The sequence below is a fragment of the Neodiprion pinetum genome, chromosome 3, assembly GCF_021155775.2.
Source record: "Neodiprion pinetum isolate iyNeoPine1 chromosome 3, iyNeoPine1.2, whole genome shotgun sequence".
Classification (NCBI taxonomy): domain Eukaryota; kingdom Metazoa; phylum Arthropoda; class Insecta; order Hymenoptera; family Diprionidae; genus Neodiprion; species Neodiprion pinetum.
This window is the reverse complement of record NC_060234.1, coordinates 27,342,349-27,359,203: the sequence shown is the minus strand read 5'-3', so window position 1 is coordinate 27,359,203 and position 16,855 is coordinate 27,342,349. Positions and strand designations below refer to the sequence as shown.

Sequence of the window (16,855 nt, the reverse complement as noted above, 5' to 3'; positions counted from 1 at the left end):
ATTGATCAGACGGTTCACCAGCGAATAACATGTGGAAAAAGTTCAATCAAACGGAAGGTGAGTTTCCGCCGAAAATATGTTGGAAGTTCATATATTGATTGATTCGGCGGAATGGATACCTTCGACTGCAAAGGACATTTGAAGACTGGAAATTCTTCAACCTTGTAGTAACGTAGCGTGACCCTTGGCGGTGGACGACACGTGTCAAACATTCCGATATATTTACTTTGAACCATGTTTCAGGAGCTGTGAATTCCACGATTACGTCACATCGTTCTCTCACTCTGTCCTACAGCTCCGTCTCGCTCTTTACTCTCTCGCGTAACTTTCTCGGTAGCAGAATTTCAGCGGTGTCAATCAAGAACTTCATAAAAAAAAAAAAAAATACTCGTTCCGATCCGAGAACGAAAAGTTATATTACATCGCGGCTAGCTCTCTCTCCTCGTCAAATTAAGCACCGCGAGGCGGTCCCTGGTTTATACACCTTCTTGGAAAAGAGTAATTTCATCCAACGCTATGCGATTCTACTCTGCGCATTTTCATAGACGTATGGGGGTGGTATTTTTTTGTTCTGACTTTGTCCGAACGTTGCAGCTGGTCGTTTGCACCTTGACGGAAGGGGCCGCGAGAGACTGAAGGTAATGACTACCCAGCTGCTAGCCACAAAGCCCTTGCGTGTTTCAAAACTATTCTACAACTAGCTCTTGAGCTCATATTCCATTTAACCGTCGAGTTTGACTTACCTGTATTTTTTAATCATACGCTCGATGCCTATAAACCGTAAAATGAAACCAACTGTTAGTTACGCTCATAAGCGTATCTCGAGAAATGGATCGTTTTCAAGAGACAATAACATGTCATGTGGTATTTTCGCATTCGAGTGACTCGAAAAGGTCGGAAAAACAGTTAATAAAAACGATTTACCAAGGCAAGAGGTAGGTAGACGACTTAATAAATCGACTTGGGCCTGCACCAAAACCTCAATTAAAATATAAAATTTCAGCTATTTTTCTCAAGTATATCAGTTTCGATACTGCTCCAAAACTTGCTTGATAATTGATTTGATTCTGTACAAGATGATACTTTAGTATACAAGAAAATAGTTTTGCAACATTTGGTCCGATTTGGGACAAATTTTTGGGCTAGTCATTTTTACTGTCGAAAGGTGAGAACTTACTCATCAAGGCAGTTGATGAAGCTGGTCCAGACATCAAGTGAGGTATTAAAAATGATATGGAAACGCAGGAGATGTATGACTCATTGCAGAGTGTTTCATCGACGTTTGAAACATAAGAATCTACGGTAGGTATACGAAGTGTTACACAGTTAAATTGACATTGGAAATTACGATATTATTTGGAAAAATAAAGAGCATCGGTAACTATGTGAAGTGTATCAGCAGCAGGCAGCTGCGGTGAACAGTTGCCTTTCCGCACTCGTTAATAAATCGATGAACAAAATCCGCTTGTTGGCAGAAGCAAAGTCAGACACATTTTGCGTGCTTATGACGCGAAGCTGTTGTATTTGGAGCTTTGGCCCGGGATTTTACGAACCAAATGATAGCGCATTCGATGGAACACGGGCGGCCGGCTAAGAAGATTATCGATGCTTCGACGCGCTGCTGCGAGCTTAACAGAATCCACGAATAATTCGATAAAATGCCTATACGCCCGTTTTAATTGGACCGAAATCGAGCACGCCCTGTTATTCGAAATTCAAAGCCTGCCAGCCGTTATCGCAGATCGTAGAAGTGCCACGAGGTGTTAAATTAGCGTCTAAAAACCTTATCAGCGCGTGCAATCGCACGAAAGTTCGTCTACACGGCTTAACGATCAAGACTTCGAATTTTTCATCTCCGAGTAGCTGGCTTTTCGATAATATTTCCCGGACGAAATTCCGCAAGCTCGTTTAGCTCCGGTTCGCTCCACCAAACACACTTGAGTGAATCGATTCGGGAACACAAAGCGAATGTGCACGCATTTGTGCCTGCATCAAGGATTACAGGAAATCGCGTTCGAGCACAGTGACAAGGTACGAGTCTCCGGGGGCTGATTTCCAAGTCAACGCGATACTCAACAGCCTCGTGCATTTAACGAATGCTACTGTTCCACGGGCTGCGGACCGCTTTGGGCACACCCAAATTTCTCTTCGTTTATGCTCGCTGCACAGGTGAACATGCGGATGCTCCGAATCTCGGACCAAATTTGGAACAAGATAAGCTAACTGTGCGTCTTTACGAGAGATGATGTGAATCGAGAGTCAAGTAAAAATCCAGATCTTGTCACGGTTGGCGGCCTGTTAATAAATGCATGTAAACGAATTAGTATAATAATTTATCATATGCTGCGACGGCTACTCGAAGCTGTTGTTCGGATAGGCAATCGATCCAAATCCTGCTGTGCTTTGGTTCTTAAACTACTCGGTTCATACGATTAAGATCGAACTTCATTTAAAATTAGGATATGTTCGTTTGATCTGTTGATTATGACCGCCAATTTTTTTCTCTCTCGAATTTATAGTACGATCTACACAGATACATCCTCGATTTATCAACTTCGGTAGAAATGATCTATATGACCTTATAAGTTCTGGTCAAATGGAGATCATAGCTACATACCCAATTTCTGAAGGTGATACATAAGGTACTCGTCAGTGCTGCAACTTACCTGGAAAAAGAAAACGAGCACAATAATTAGAACAGTGTAAATTCAATTCAATGAATCGATTATGAAATTCGTTCAATCTTGTCACATGCGATGAAAAGCAGATGGTTACATATACAGGATATTCGTGTGATTATAAAAATACAAGCTTTTCACAATAAAGAAGAAATTTCTCCTTGAATAAAAATTATAATGTGCGTATGGATTTAATGATAATTTTTTTTTTTCTCTCTTCGTGTACCTAATTTCCGCTCCTGAAATTCTCAATGCCATTAATCATTTCGGACGAACGCTGAAAAACAATTACGCTCGTCTTCCCTTGAATTATTGATTCAAAAAAAAAAAGATACTTGACTGCAGCAAGCAGCTCGTGTAAAATAAAAAAATTATAGCTGGAGGCCAATGAATGATATATGTATAAGATTGACAGGCATGACTGCCACAGAGGAACGGGGGCGGGGGCGGGGGGGTAGAAGAGGGTAAAAGGGGGTGACACTGACGGACTGACGGTTCGGGCGCTCGCCCCTCGTCCCCGTAGCCGGGTATGAAATGGGAGATATATCCCCAGGAAATGATTATAAATGAAGCCATCCCAGCTCCGCGAGTCGAGGAACTCGCCCGCCACTGCGACAAAGTAAGAAGAATTGATGATGTCAAAAAATAAGAAAAGTGTACGTACACCGGTGTGAAATTGGACTGCTTGTTCCTTGGCAAAAATAAGATATAATATTTGAATGAGCAGGAATAAGCCATGAGTAGAATGATATTGTTTTGGAAAATATATATCAGCCACGGTGCGCGTAGGACCGTGGGCACTTTGCTACACGAGAATAAGATATGAACTAGGAATATACACGTAATACGCGAGTTTCATGAAATGTGCGCGCGCGTGAGAGTAAGAAACGGAAACGAGATCGTGGAGGATGAGATTGGGAGAGTAGGAGAGAAAGAGAGATATTGATTGATTGATTGGTATTTATTAATGCCCTAGTTTAACTATGGGGCAAATAGTTAACAAGACGGAAGTAGTAAATAAAAATAACGTAACAAATTATAAAAATTTTGACAATGTAGATCGCGCTTATGCATAAATTAATAGAACTAAAACTAAAACTGAAAAACTGAAAAACAGAGAGCGAGAGAGAGGAAAATTCAACGGGTAAAATTTAATTAGAAAACAAGTAATATCTAGCGGTGTACATGTTTGTTAGCAGTTAACGAGCTCCATGCAAGCCGGAATAGATCAAATATGGAGACTCCCGCGCCGAGCGTTGCTTTTGTAATTGAGTTTGGCTTACTAATTAGGTGGCCCGTACGCCACGTCGGAAGAAGAGTCAAGGCCCTCTCCCGCGATCGTCACACCTGGCCGCATGGGATAATTACAAGTTTCGATTCCGGAGCACCGTGGGCGGCCTCAGAGCTCGAGAGATGACCACCGGGTCGCGGGACGCAGTGCAAACTGCGACATTGCCATATCGGATTAATGTCGGGGCTGATAGAGCGGATAGAAATTGAGTAATTGAATAACTGTAAATTTGCATTTGTGTTGTTGTGGTCGGTTCGCCGTCGCCGCAACCCCCGCGGACAGGACCTGCTGCAGGCCGATCGGCGTGTCGACGTTTGGCGTCGATACACGGAGCCTTTCCCTCCGGGCATATCATTTCATAATTACAAGGGGGAGGGGGGTTTGTCCGATGCCAGTATTCGCGGCATCCCCGCTTCCGTCACCCTCTCCCCTGCAATTCGGCAATCCTCCGCGAATCGAAAAATATTGCAATCGAGTCACCTCCACCCGTAGTGATATATCTTGCGGGTTTGCTGGGTTGTTTGTTTTTGTATTTTCTTACTAGCAGGGTCAGATCTGCTTCTCTCGTGCTGTAATGATTGATTTCGCTATATACCGGACGAGATAAGAACGCGAGACGCGAAACTGGGACAGCTATAGGCGGGAATGTTATTACACAGCTGCTATATATACTGCGGGGCAATTACGAGCGGTACACTTTTTCCATTCCGGGACGATCTCGAGATAAGTGTATAGCCGGATTTTCCTTGCGTCAGCACTCTCGAAAGATACGAGCGGAGGAGGAGTAGGAGGAGGAGGGGGGAGGAGAAAATTCGCCGTTTTCTCCTGCACCACCGGATACGGCCCTCGCGCCCTCCACTCTTCCTCTTCCTCTTCGCCTTCCTCTTTTCCTTCGTGTTCCTCTTCTTCAGCATCAGCTTCAGCTTCTTCCTCCTCTCCGCAGCTCAGTTGAAGTTTGAGCAGCGGTCGAGGTCGGCAATATTTCACAACGCACGGAGACATAGATTCACGGTGTATGCATAATATTTGCCGAACGAGCGGGAAAATTAGAAATACGGTAAGCCGCTTTTCTTATCAGCCCCATAGTTTACGATGACAGGCTGGAAAAGGGGTCGACCGAGACGTGGCGAAGAAGAAAGTTGGTGCAGCGTGGGGCGTGGGACCCTTTTTTTCCGCCCACAGAGGAAAGCTGCCCTGGAAACCCGTACGACGGTTTTGCAGCACTCGTTGTCACCTTCAGCTTTCCAACCTTCTGACCGTTTTGCAGCTTTGGTCTTCTGGACCAACGAACCTAGCCACCGAAAACGGCAGATGACGACAAAGGATTTCCTCGGTTTGACTCTTAATCTTTCACACGCTGCCTTTCAAATGGCTGTCTGCTATGGGTTTCTATTGTTGCCTACGTTCACTCTTCGGGTCTTCTTGGACCTGATCTGTGCCAGCAAGGGCCTCCGGCAAATATGAAAGACACGTTTGAACTCCGATGATTAGGGTGATGAAAACGATATTCAAGTTCAACTACGTGATTGGCTTCCAGCGGTGGACTTTTATATTACCAAGTTGTCAATTCGTTGTCAGATCGGTGTCTAGTTTGTAATGAAATATTTTGGAATTTTAGTAACCATCACAGTATTTCTATTCTACTTATCCAGGCGCTCCTGGCTTTGGTACTTCGTGTCGGTACGAAATAATTTCTGATCGAATGCTTGCAGGAATTCAATTAGAAAATCCTAATTCAGATGTATAATGAAATGAAACAAAGTTGAAGTTGCAAAGTTGACGGCTGTTACGTTGAATTATCGTTTCGCATGATTGCAAGTTAATTTTACTCGATAAACCCGGAACAAGAGTACATGAGGATACCCTCGAAATGACGGTAAAAAGTTACTCGCAGGTTTGCATGTCCTTTAATGCGAAATGGTAAAGGCTAATTTGTTTCCAGAGACAGTAAAAAATCAGCACTCGGATCCAGCAATAATTGGAGGTAGAGTGTTTTTCAAATGTCTGCAGAGTCCTAATGTCTCCTCACTTTTCATCCGACGACGAAAGTGACAAATTCATTCCGGGGATGAATTTCACAACAGGCAACAAACAACGAACCGAGATCCACCGATCTCCGGGAACTTTCACCCAGCATTCTGCGAACGAGACAGAGACCGAGAGGCACGATGCTCGCGGTGCAGGAGCCGAGGGGCGGGAGTCACGGGGGAGTTATGAGCCCTGGGTATATCCTTCGCGTATAGCCCATACAGTGGGTTCGTCGTACAGGCAACAGCATAGCGCCGCGTTATAAACGACTTTTCGCGCAAAGTTTGCCGGCATTCATCACAGAGGACGGCGCGCCTGTCGCGTGTCTAGGTCGGCCGTTTGCCAGGGGTGCTGGAGCAGGGAGTGAAGTCTGAGGTCGCCCTTCGCGTGTCTCGTTGGACGGGGTGTGGAAATGGTCGGAGGGATGAAGGGTGGCGCGAGGAAGAAGGTCTTCCATATACAGAGTACAGAGACACTTATTGCGAGTGAGAGGGAAAAATCGATCGGACTGCGAAATATTTAATATGAGTAGAAACTATGAACTTCGTAATATAAGGCTGGACACGGAGCGAGTGTAATTTTATCCTGGTATTAAAGATGAACTCCCGCTCAATTTTAACCGTGTCTGTTTAGCTGCTCTCTTCGTCTATTTGTTTCTACGATGTAATTTGAATCCGCGTAGATTATAATTATGGGCGATCGTTGATTAACTTTCAACGGCAAAGAGAGCGCACTAGAACGTGAAAAAGCACGTCTTAAGATTGATTGATGCCGGTAGCGTCGGAAAATCTACTTCGGGTACCTTACACATCGCAGCTGCTTATGAGTTCCATCTCGGGCAACGCGAACCTCGTGAAATCGATTGATCATCTCTTGCCATCGTTTCCTTGAATTTCAGTTATTGAAAAACAATCTAGATTAAAGAGCGCATCGAAGAAATTGGAAACTAGATATATTTAGATACCGTAGACGATGGGTGTGAGAGAGAAAGAGAATAATTGGTTATCCTACGCTTCGCGAACAAAAGTTTCACCTCAAATTGATTGCGTATATATACTTTCCGACTCATCACCCGGTGAATCATGGCCCGGGTGTAGCGGGAATCTTCCATAATTATATTAATTACGAAACATCGCCGGTAGCTCAGGTACTCCAGACTGTTATATACATACACTTGATGGAAAACGTACCAGAGGGTACGCGATGTAGGTGTCGAGTAAAACGGGGCACACTGCATGTGTGCAGCAGTCAGAGAAGCTGGCTGCAGCGTGCATACGTACTCGCAGTTTTGCGAGTAGACGAAGTACGGAGCTTCGCAAGCTCGGTCCTTGCAGTCAAAGTGGAGGAAGTTCAGAAGCAAACCCGCAGAAGCCGAATTCCGGGAAATCTAACGGAGTACGCTTAGTTGTTCCGTGCAGTTCGGATCCACCAGGAGAGGAGAAGCACCTTGCCGCCCGGCTATGATTGGTTACGGGGGTTGGAATCGAGGCTGCCAGGCCTCCGAACATTTGCAAGAAGCGTCATGCCGGGCTGACTTGGAGAGGCTTTCGCGGAGTATTGAAACGAGCGACGCGGCTCTCAAGATGCGGAGAAATCGCAGGCTCGAAAGCTTCGAGGATCCACGAGTGTGCGAAATAGTGCATCGCGGGTATTTCACTGTTCACAGATATGCGGAGGTGTGAAAAGGGAGCGTTGAAATAGCGCCTCGGAGCACGTGCCTTGAGGAAGGCTGCAGTTCCCAACCGGAACGCGAAAGTACGCCCTGCAGGATCCTGGAACCTGTGTCGAAAATCGATCCGATACGACGTGGTTCACTCGCTTTCAAATAACCGCGTGCCATTGCCCGCAGTGGAGTCGGAGAGGAAGAAATACCGCCTGGGTCGAACGGCTAGTTTCACGGTTTAACTCTTATCGGCGCATCTGCCTCGCGCCTCCGATAAATGCAAGTGTCATTCGTAAGTTCGTTGCAACTCTTGGCGAGACAGTTTGTCCTGGACGTAGGTGCGCGCCAATTTAAAATCCTCCGTACAGAATGGCTCTTTGAAGTATCGATCGGAGGGCGTTGAAAATAAGTGGTGATCAATTAGCGTGCCTTCTATGAATCGCCGCCGTTGCCGGCGTAGCTAGAATTTTCCGAGGCTGTTGAGGCCGATTTAATCACGAGCTGAGGGTAAAATCTGCGGTCGGAAATAATTCAGCATGCAGCTTTATGCTAGAAATTAACCGCGTGAGACCCGCGACCTTCGCTCTTCCGCACTTCTGCCCCCCTGCCCGCCCCCGCAATCTCATAGTTTGGCTGTTTAGGATATAATAATACGGTTACGTGTGAATTGAGTTTGGTGGCTGTATGCCGCGCTGGTGCACCGATGTACGGAAATGCCGGAAATCGTGTACCTGTTGTTGCCGGCGAGCGTGTGTGCCTCCGTTTCGCGGACTCCGTACCGAAACCGCGAACAATTTGAACCTCTGAATAATTCGTAGCCGCACTCCAATCTAACTGCGAATAAATTAGACTGAATTAACCGAGCTTTGGAACGTGCGGAGCCCTCGGCGTGGCGCAGGATACGTGGATGGAAACAATATGCGCGCGAAATATGCCGACAATTAGGTCCAATTAATGAAATTTGCCGTTATTGCTGGAACACACGATCCCCCGTCCCGCACTCACCCTGGAATTTCTCCTCTCGTATTACCGCGGCCTTTGATTAATACAGACATTTTTTTTTAATTTGTTTTATCATGACCAAACTCCCGGAGCGGGTACGCTGAGGATCCAAATTGTTAGCTATTTGATACCGAAGTTACTTTGCTACGCTACTCGACATACTTCCGTTAATTTGCCGGGCGAGAGGCATGAAATACCGTGCATTGATGGAAACCACGTCAAACACGATATGCAGAGAACCGCGGCGCTCCGCATGCGGAAAATATGCGTTATCGCCTGCTCGTACGGTAAAAATTGAAAAGTGCATCACGCAGCAATAATTTGGTGCAGGTTTAATAAGTACGGTAAGGTTGAACGTGACTTCGATCAGCTTCGCCGGGGCATCAATTTATTTTCGTGTTTGTTCACCGCAGGAAACTTTTGTGCGGGGTTTGTCAGCACTTTTAGATTAAGGACCCATTGAAATCTCATAAAGTCCCTACAAATGCCTTCATTTGGAATACCCGCCCACTTTTGTGGGCTCCCGCGGCAGTAAAAGCGGTTTCGTATGAAAGGCTTACTTGGACCTGATGGCACCGAGACGGGACGACGACGGCCGACGATTGAGCCGAGAGGAGTGAAGGGGGAAAAGCCGATTGATAGCGGGCGAAAGTGTTTGCGGTAACTGGAACCGCTATTCCGGTGCGGTCACTTTCAAAGAGAAAAATTTTATTTCCCCTCGCTGGCCGGCTGCGAGAAGGTACGAAAGGGCGAAAAGGGGACCAAGGAGAAGAGGGACTGAAGGGAGTGACGCCTATTTCAGCACTTTTCTAACCACGGCTCAAGCTTACCGCGAGCAGGGTGATGACTGGAGGAAATTCTGTGCCTCGAAACGGGTGAAACACGACCGTCAGGGAGAAGCAACAACTTGCTTCGTGATTTGCCGATCCTTCTCATTGATGTCTCCTCGTGAAAATCTGACAGATTCTTATCTCATGTTCGAGTTACATTTAATTCCACGAAAGGGAGGTAAGTTATTCCGGCGTCGAAAGGGGGTCTGCGTATACTTTGATACATTATATTATATATGTATAGTCTACTCAAGATGCATGCAATCAACTTGATTTTCGACAAACTTTCCCTATCATCGTAAAAATGGATTCTTAGTATACACGGATGCGGATGCTTTGATAACGATTCGGCCAAGCTAATCAAAGTCATACTTCGCTTCGCGAACATGATGGTTCGACTTTTTTCTTCTTACTTTTTTTCTCCGTTACTCGTTCTCGTTCTTCTTTATTTACTCTATTTTTTTGGGCTCATTTCTCATTGGCAGGAGAATGATCAGAATTCGTAAAGTTTCGCTCAAAACTTCGAACACGAATTCTCATGTTCTCGTCAAGTTGTCGGCAAAGAAAAACCTCGAGAAATTGCGTAGTTTGAAAAGAACTCGAGGAAGAGACGAGAGCACTGATAGCTCGTGCCTTTCCTTCAGCGACCCTCTACGCGCTTGATTCTACTGCGCCGTATATATCCGTCCACCCCCACCCGCGGCCACCGGCTGAGATCAGATTTCAAGCAATCAAATTGGAAGCGATGTATGATCTAATAAAAGGCAAGGAGTGGGTACAGACTTACGATCTTGCAATCTGAGTTTCGTCAGAGTGCTTTATATGAGATTTTCGCCGTATTGCTTTTGTATTGCCGTAGGTCGTCTGCTACCCCGATCATCGGATGATCTATATTCGGATGTATTTAATACCGTTCACTTCCTCAAATTCTTTCCCAAAACGAACTTTGTTCTCTTTTCGTCAAAACCGTGCTGGAACGATTCTTAATTGACAAATGTACTGGTCCCACTTGGAAAACGTTAAGGTGGAGGCCTGGCTGGCGTTGTTTGCGCGAACGTCTTGCGCCAGGAAGTACAAAGAGTGAAGCATCGATTGTTAATCTCGTTGAAAGCACAAGGTAATTCTATTATTCGGTATATCCATCGATGCGGGATAGTTATAGGCACTACTGCCAAGTTTATTCTCAGTTCGTAAACTGCAATGGCCCGCGAGCACTATATCGGCTATCGAATAAATATAATAAGCCTTCCCAGCACATGCGTGGAAGCGGAAACTCGATAAGCTGAGTAGTATAGTGTTCACAATATTCTCGCTAATGTTCTTACGAATCGACGAAAGCTCTGTGGTAAAACGGTCGTTCAAGTCTGATTAGCTTGCCTGAAAACATTCGAACCATTGTATTTGAAGGCCACCCACTTACCCTGTGTCTTTAGCAATAATCTCTTATCCCAGGTACGTATTCTATTAGACTCGGAAGCGCGCGGTCCACCGGCATTTCCGTCGCTCCGCTAGGGCGAAGGTAACAAAATTCTGACGAGCTCTACCCTATCGCCTCCCGGAGAGAGGTGGCCTTTACTGCTTTCCCCCCCTAGCTTTTAGAACAAATACTTAATCCGAATTGCAGACATTTGCCTAAGTAAGTACCCGCCATTCAAAGCAGCCCCTGTTTTACGTCTGCTGTACCATACTGAGGTTTTTTTCATTTTCTTTTATCTCACTGTTGAGATTATTTTTCTATTTGAGCATATCTCCCTCTCGGAAACTTCGTTCAATCTGTTACTTCGCAAAAATTCCTGGAATTTTGATCATCTGATGCAGGTTATATACCGCGGTGTATTAGTTATTTTATAAAAAACCTCACTACTTTCATCAGAGAAACAATGGGATTTTTTTTTTACCTGATTTTTCCCTCGGGTTGAACACGACTGAGCCGCTGCAATTCACCTTTCCACCTTCGTTACGCTACCGTTGTACAATAATAATCGATTGCTTCGCCGCGCAGAAAGGTATACCATACAAACATTGCCGAAAGTTTCGTATAACATTCGACTAATTGGCAATGTCGCGTAATAGGAAACCCAGCTGACACAGCTCGGTATTTTGATCCTGCTTTTAGTCGAATCGAATGGCATTCGGTTCTGCGTGATATGTGTGCAGATATACAACGTGCCGTGTGGGAGGGTAAAACTCGGTGTACACAAAAGTGTCAACCGGCGTATGAAAATGAAATGAGGTTTTCGTGCTCGGAGCTTTGCCTCGGAAACGAACAAAGTTTGGCACGTTACTATAGGTATACACGCTCGGTGAATCTCGCTGAACAAACGAGAGAAAATTCATATAGGTACTAAAGACCAAACTCCTTCGCACATTTATTATTATACCCAGTATGCCGCCGTCGTCGACTCGGACGTTAGTCGGCGTTATCATCAACGTTGTCGAATTCGTAGTCTGCCATGCCAAACCATATGTCTTCAGCCAAGCAATTATTTAGCTGGAAGCCGTAGTACAACAAGTCTTTCTTTGTGTGTGATTTCCACCCAGGAACAATCATGGGATTACAGATTATCAGGATGGTCGAGCTCTAAACTGCTGTATTCGACTGCAGGAGCTTGCTGAGCCACCGTGAATTTAAGCGGCTTGCCTTACACGAACAAGAGGGCACGTACAGGTGCACGTTTCCTGACAGGAGTATCATCTCGGTTCCATCGAAATGGAACCTAATGCGAAGCTTTATTTTCAAGTGCACTTATAATGCCTGGCGGAAAACTGGCTGTAGATGTTCTCGCAAATGTAGACCGAGTTTTGTTAAACGGCTTAGTAGCGAACCATCGCGTACGTTTTTCTACGTGTTAGCAACTGCATCTACGATTCAACGAAGAAGGTTAAGTCCCACTCAAAGGCGATTACTATTCACGCGATTGCCTTGTTTGTCCCCTAGCCATTCTATGATATTGCACTTTTGAATTCACGTAGTATCGAAAGTTTTCTGAAGATAAGCTGTAGCGTACCAACGCTCGGTGCCTAGCAATAAGGTACTGGGTGAAAATCTACAAATGAGTCTTTGAACAACCAGCAGAACTGTAATTGTACGTTTTCGCATCAGGGATCAAGAGCGAATGTAGAATTTTTGAAACGTAAAGCATCTCATTTAGCAACCTGTCCAAACTATCATTAGATGCGACGGGCTCTCGCGGCTTCAAGTAAGACTATTGTTTGAGAACGGCAGAAGGAATGAGCTTCGAAGATAGAGTCAGACGCGACGGCCCCGTCATTAGGAAGGTTGTTGATACCGCCAGTTCATTTCCTCCTTCAAATCTCAGGCGAACACTCCTCGTCCTAGGAAGCAGGAACCAGAGACAAAGCGACGAGCAGGCATCCGGTAATCCTAGGAGGAAATGTAACGCAGCCTCTGTTCCTTCTCTCGCCATCACTATCCCCCCTCACTTCAACCTCCCTCTCGTCTTTCATCTATTCCCCACCGGCGGGTATAGGTAATTGGGATTTTGAGAAAAACGAGTGCAAAACTGTGCAGGGGAAAGGAAATTACTCAACGACCAGATCTCATCTGTTCGATTAAGGAATCCAGTCTTCAGCTCGTTCTCATGCTGCGCAGAAAGTGAATATGGTAACGCCTCGAGACTTTTCGTTTTGGATTAGCTGGACGGATCGATGTTACAATTTGCTCTCCAATAATAGACGAACTTTCATCATTTCTCAATCAATTCCACAATCAGCCGTAATCATGCAACCCAGTTCGTCTCACGCTTTAGAGTAAATCAAAATCAGGAGACGACCGGAAACATTTGTTTGAATGCCGAAAGCTTGGATCAAACTCACCGTTCATTGGTGCTGACGTGTTGTTTTTTTTTTTATTTATTTGCTTTTTCATAAAATATCAATAAGTCGTTTCGTTATAGTTGCTATGAATGTACTTTCACTTTATACATGTTACCACGAGAGGAAAAATGATTATGGCTTTGGATAATCTGAAAGCCTACGTTTCGCACCGGGAGTAGCAATCATCCACTAAGTAATCCAGAGCTCGCGAGCTTATTTAGTGACATCAATGAGACGCGGTCCGGCAGCAGAACGAAACTCTAATTAACCTCAGTGAATAAGCTTCCGAATTTAATTAAGGATATTGAATGGGGGCTAGGTAATAACGGATGGAGTATATTGGCTGCGGTGTCACAAAGCTAGGCAGGGCACCGAGCGTTTTGTGCTCAAAGCAAGGCCAACACCTACTTTGATGTGGTCAGAGCCAGTGCGAACCAGAACCAGACTACCGAGACTAACCGCGCCTGCAACCTCTGCTCGAGAGACTTGGCCGAACTCTCCACTTCCCGCAGAATCGACGAGTCTTACTTTCACCTCTTTCGAGTAACTCGGACCACTGGACCTCAGATGGTCAAGCCGAGGGTTCGCAGGAGCGTGGCGTCAATGGGCTGCAGGTAACAAAGGAACCGCCGACTGGTACACACAGAACCCACCAAATCGAAATTGCAATGGGGATTTGACAGTCGCTTTGATGTCCTCCAAACTATGGGCATACATATCGATACTGTATGCGCACACCGGACTAGCTTTGGAGTTGACATTTTTTCGCGGTTCTTGTATCGAGTCAGCGTACAGTGAATTTTGAATGTGTTCGTCACGTTTCAGTCAGTCCTTCGAATATCGTTCTCGCATCGGCGTAGAAGAACTTTGCTCTATTCATGGCATGGTTTTTACTGCAAGGAAAAAGAAAGTAACAATAAAAGGGTAAAATCAGGAAGCACTTATTCAAAAGATTTTCAACTGCAAGCGAGCATGTCGAGAAGTAGAATAGAGTACGGTGTAGTTACAACTTTTCAATTGGACTCGTCTCGTTCGGATTTTCCACGCTCTTCGCAGTTACGCCAATATAGATGTCTTCAATTCAAACGAGTGAATGCTTCCGTTTTACCCGAACTCCTTCCCAAAAGGAGAGCAGATGTTGATTTATATTCTCGTACATGATATTTTCAACACATATGAAAGGGGGTAATACGATTTGCATTATGCCAGCGACCTCCATACTTTAGTAAGTTCGCATGTGGGATATTATTCCATTTCTGAGTTAAGTGAAAAATACCTCTTCGTGTACGACGTACCTAATGTAAATTTATACTCTGCAGCATCATGATGTCAAGTTTCCATTATACCAAACTTTTCCACGATGTACACACTACGCAGGATCTTTATCATTATGCACGAAGTATTTTTTTGTGTCCTTCTCTCTGCCGGTCGTCCACTACCTGAGTTACAACATTCACTATCTTCTCCAATCGGTAGTTTCGTTCCTCTCGTGCCCATCCCTCTCCACCCTCTGTTCCTTTCTGTGACGGATCAGAACAATTTCCGGCAAAAGCCGATTCATTAATGCACAGTGTCACGGCGTAGACTTGCGTCTACCATCTCCAATGATCCTTTTCGACGAAGAAAGTGAGTACGAACGTTGAACTGTGCCACCACGGATTTCACGAACTAGACCAGACTCTATCGCTTCTATAAAGAGCATGAATAGAACTCGTAATACTTTCTTTGATATGCCACCTATAATACAGTTGACAAAGTGACGACTGTTGAAGACGGGAAGACGTCAAATCAAATGGACGAATTTTGGCCTGAGTATGATATTCCCACATAGCATATAACAGTAATAGACGTTGTATACCTGCCATCAGTGAAAAGCGAGCGGTTATCTCCTGTGAAAAGAAGTGTTTCATCAAAACCTCGCGGCAAGTTGTAAAAGGGTGTTTTGACGAAACAAGTGGACTCTGGGGTCAGGGATAGCGTCAAATGACGCTCAACACTCGCTTATAATCCTCCACTTTTACCTCGGTGTTAGCGGGAAGATTAAAGGGGGCAATTAGCGTTAACATTTCTCCAAAAGGGGATTGAGTTATTGCTGGGAAAATCGATGGAAGCTCCCGGTGAGGGTGAGATTCGGAGACTTGGCAAAAAAATTAAAATAAAAAAATTTCGATACAAAATCGACGTTCCGATTCCGACGTCTTTGACGCTCAGCTCATCATTTATTCCATGCGAACTCGTTTTATATGAAGTCCGAAGAAGTGGATGATTTTAGTTGAACAGTTGAATCATGTATCTCTTTCTTATTACCGTAATCCGATATTCGTACCGGATGTGAGAGCAATCATACTCGCACAAATGTTTCCAGCGGTATGCAAAAGTGATCTCCTCAGGGTAAACCAAACAACGCATTGAGCGAGTTATTGTTTAAATTTTTTGCTGTAAGCTACGGAAGCTGGATGGTTACAAAAACATTGAAGAATATCCGATCGCTGAACTATCATTCTGCTCACAATTTCCGGCGAGATTCTGCGAGATACAGCTCACAGCGATCCAATCCCCTTTTGCTGCCAGTCGGCTTTATTCTCTCTCAAGAATACCGTTCTTCCTCTGGATACGCGTAACGTCTTTGATTCAGATCCTAATAGACATAGAGGGAGCATCGATAAGCGTGTATTCAATTTGAGGTACGATCCTCTTGATTTTATGTCGCTTCTTCGCACATCCCTTACTTTTCTTTCTATACTATTCAGGAAAATCTTATCCATGCTCCTGACGTATTAAAATCACTGGGTAAGTTTTTCACACTGGATACCGGAACCTCTTCTTGAAATCGTGGATTGAACCAGACGCCTTTCAAGTAAGATAAATGTATGCTACATGCGAAGAACGGGACGACGTGAACGTGGCCGTTGGTCTGTATATTCCACCCCTTGATCTCCCTCGACGTATTCGATGCAATCGGGGATGAGGGGGTGGTTTTTATTTTGATCGTGGCATTCAACGTCCTATCCTCGCCTCTGACGGTTATCCGAGAGTCCCACGATGCACTTTCATTCGGTTGGATCGATACCCATTTCTTTGATTAGGAATTTTTGATGAATTTGTTGAGTTGTATAGTTGTATGCATTCGACTAATTTCCATTTATACCAGTTCGCAATTCGATTCAATTATTCGCACCGAGAGAAATTACGAATTTACAGCAATAAATAACGATTTAATAAGAGGATTCCTTACCGCGACATAGCCAAGGGGAAGAAAAGCATGCAGATTATTCAAGGAGGAGATAGAGAGAGAGAGAGAAAGAGAGAGAGAGAGAGAGAGAGAAAGATATAAATAGATGGAGAAAGGTAGCAGTAGCAGTGCCTTATACCCACTATTATCTCAAGCCCCGCTGCCCTTCCAGGAATTTATTACTTTTGATAATTAATTACTGGAATCGATCGGCAGTAAAGGGAACGTCGCTTCTGCGGGATTCATTCCAATTAGAATTTAAGATTCGTATATTTCTTAACGTCTAACGGAGTA

General features: G+C 44.8%; 1 protein-coding gene across 3 annotated transcripts in view; it reads right to left on the bottom strand.

Moving 5' to 3' along the window:
- The window catches only part of bru3 (bruno 3), a 537,074-nt gene that overhangs the window by 272,314 nt on the left and 247,905 nt on the right, over nt 1-16,855 (bottom strand). Inside the window, exon 6 of one of the 3 annotated variants that reach the window (XM_069134114.1) lies at nt 2,618-2,666. The exons of the other annotated variants lie outside the window; for them this stretch is intronic. The gene's annotated coding sequence lies outside the window, so the exon portion shown is untranslated. The remainder of the gene's footprint in view (nt 1-2,617; nt 2,667-16,855) is intronic. 3 annotated transcript variants of the gene reach the window in all.